Source organism: Penaeus monodon, chromosome 24, assembly GCF_015228065.2.
Source record: "Penaeus monodon isolate SGIC_2016 chromosome 24, NSTDA_Pmon_1, whole genome shotgun sequence".
Classification (NCBI taxonomy): Eukaryota; Metazoa; Arthropoda; class Malacostraca; order Decapoda; family Penaeidae; genus Penaeus; species Penaeus monodon.
Genome location: NC_051409.1, coordinates 4,538,705 through 4,541,616, shown reverse-complemented (window position 1 = coordinate 4,541,616; position 2,912 = coordinate 4,538,705). Strand labels below are relative to the sequence as shown.

Below are 2,912 nucleotides of genomic sequence, written 5' to 3'. Positions count from 1 at the left end.
GGGAAAACTTGCTTGAAAGACCACAAACCATTTGCTCTTTTAATATGCCAAGCTTGATTTAGCTTCGCCACTTCACTCTGTATTAGATGTGAAACCAGTTAAATGCTTTTTTGTATAAGAAAAATTAATCGAGATGCTACATATTGTTTTATTTATTACAAATTTATTATTTTATTTACAAATTTAATTTTTTTCCAGGTTGTCCAGATGGTTGAAGGAAATCTGTGGAATGCGCTGAAGACAAAAGGTGTGTTTTTGGGCAGTAATGCCATGCGGTTTTAGACTCGGTTTATATGATGATTCCCTTTTTTTCCGTCTGCGGTTTCCAACAGATGGCCTCGGTCAATGATGGCTAGGAATGTCTGAATATAGTTGTGAATGCTTAGGCAATGAAAATGTAAATTGGTTCTAATGGTATTTTCTTTCTTTTTTTAGGTTCGAGTAATTAATGAAACAAATTGGCAGAAACGGATGACTGCCTGAATAACTAGTCGATGCTGGCAAAGGAACGCCTGGAGACTAAGGTTTGTTTTGGGATTCAGCTTCTGTATTCTAATGAACTGGATAATGATGATTCCCTTTTTTCCGTCTGCGGTTTCCAACAGATGACCTCGGTCAATGATGGTTAGGAACGTCTGAAGGAATTATTGTGAATGCTAAGGCAGTGAATTTTTAAAGTGTTCTAAGTATTTATTTTTTACTTTTCCAGGTTTTAAATGATTGAAGCAAGTTGGCAAAATGGGCGACTACCCAAAAGAAGCGCCTTGTCCAAATGGGCAGGAAACAAAGGTGCGTTTTCTACATCGTCCGTGAGAATCTGACGAATTTGGTTAATGATGATTCCCTTTTTTTCCGTCTGCGGTTTCCAACAGATGGCCTCGGTCAATGATGGTTAGGAACGTCTGATTGCATAATAAAACTGAAATTGACTAGCTTGGCTTGCTAATTCTAAATCTAGTTCTGTTCCCAGGTTGCGTGGAAGAGGGTGCTCGGCCTACGCAATGAATCCAAGAGGTGTGTGTGGTTTACTTTGTGAATTTTGGCATCGGTTTTATTAGTATAATTAGAATTCATGTGGAGGATATTTTCTTTAATGGAATATAGCAGAATGGCATACCTTTTTGATTTTTTCTAAGTGCATTGCTGTTAGAATATTGTTGTTTAAACCAGTGTTTTACATGGTTGTGAATTTATTAGATATTTACATGTCCCTTAATTTTTTTCCAGATTATCTGAAGGCCTGAAGCAGATCTGTAAATTACCTGGAAGATAAGGTATGTTTTGGTATTATAGTACAGACTTGTAATATTGAATGATGATTCCCTTTTTTTCCGTCTGCGGTTTCCAACAGATGGCCTCGGTCAATGATGGCTAGGAATGTCTGAATATAGTTGTGAATGCTTAGGCAATGAAAATATAAATTGGTTCTAATGGTCTTTTCTTTCTTTTTAGGTTCGAGTAATTAATGAAACAAATTGGCAGAAACGGATGACTGCCTGAATAACTAATCGATGCTGGCAGAGGAACACCTGGAGACTAAGGTTTGTTTTGGGATTCAGCTTCTGTATTCTAATGAACTGGATAATGATGATTCCCTTTTTTTCCGTCTGCGGTTTCCAACAGATGGCCTCGGTCAATGATGGTTAGGAATGTCTGACTGGAATAATATTGCATGGAATTGTGCAGCTATAGGACTTTTCATTAAAACTTTGTCCTTCTTTCTTTACAGAGTCTACAGGCATTTATTTATTGGCAAATTTCAAAGTGATGGACCGTGAATTGAAAGGTATGTAATTTGTGTAGGCTGACATTAGGTTTTTTTGAGTGTTTAAAGTTTCATTACTGCTCATAGGGTTCAAATTATCTTTTGACACAGGACATTGAAAATTGATCTTGCTTGGGTATACAAGAATCCATTGATTTATGTAAATAGTTATGAGTTGGGAATACTGCTTAATCCCTTGTTAAAAATGAAATTTTTTGTTTCATTTTTGAGGACAAAGCAAAGAGTAAATGTTTGTAAGAGAAGGTAAGGCTTGTGCTCTATCATGGCCTTGCAGCATTACGCAGCCAACAGTTTCTGGCAGAATTGAGAAACAAAAGAAATTGGTATTTTATTCAACATACTAATATAGTTGTTTGTCCTTGTTTCAGATGGTTTTCTCCACTGTGGCATGGAAAGAATGGTAAGTTCATTTGGGGTTTATGGAAGTTCTGATTAAAGTTATTGGTAATTAAATTGTTTGTGCATCAAAATTTAGACCGCATGGGTTGTGAAATAAATTTCATCAACTTTTTAAATAATGAATTGATAACTAGATATGTATATAGACTATTGCTTACTCAATTCTCTGAAATGATTTCATCATATTTCATTTTTTTTGGAAGTGAGCAAAGAGTAAGGTTTGCTGAAGCGGCAACTTGTCTCTATGGCTTGCTTGTCGTCTTGCAACCAACAAGGTCCTGGAAATAGGACTTGCATTACCAAATCCTTGCTTGCATAAATAACCTTGGGTTTTCCTTTTTCAGGTGTGGGGGAAGGGACTTGTTTGCAAGGTGTATAGCAGATGGAAGTGATTAAAGGGCTGGACTGCAGTAGGGTAAGGATTGGCTTTCTGATCATTATTACTTAAAATATATTAATCAATAACCTACTTAAATTTAGTGTAGATTTGAAGTAAGTTTGAAAGGTACCAGAGAAGTGACAAATAATTAGTCCTTCTTATCCAACATTCTCCTAACATTCTCCTATGTGCAGACTTTTTGTTAAACTATTCATTGATGGAACGGTCCACATGGAGAATGTACTAAATTGAAATCTGGCTGTGGATTGTAAATGATGGTATATTTTTGCTGCTCATTTCAAAAGATACCATAACTAGTAAATGCATTGTTACACAAATTTCCTTTCT

The 2,912-nt window shown here is 35.9% G+C and overlaps 1 long non-coding RNA gene across 3 annotated transcripts in view; it reads left to right on the top strand.

The window, feature by feature from the left end:
• LOC119588487 overlaps positions 1-2,912 on the top strand; it is a 69,297-nt gene that overhangs the window by 65,771 nt on the left and 614 nt on the right. Inside the window, exons 2-10 of one of the 3 annotated variants that reach the window (XR_005230094.1) lie at positions 199-247; positions 436-524; positions 710-789; positions 971-1,014; positions 1,228-1,274; positions 1,453-1,541; positions 1,730-1,786; positions 2,155-2,186; positions 2,530-2,600. This is a non-coding gene — a long non-coding RNA (uncharacterized LOC119588487). The remainder of the gene's footprint in view (positions 1-198; positions 248-435; positions 525-709; positions 790-970; positions 1,015-1,227; positions 1,275-1,452; positions 1,542-1,729; positions 1,787-2,154; positions 2,187-2,529; positions 2,601-2,912) is intronic. The other 2 variants (XR_005230096.1, XR_005230095.1) reach the window with 2 other exon arrangements.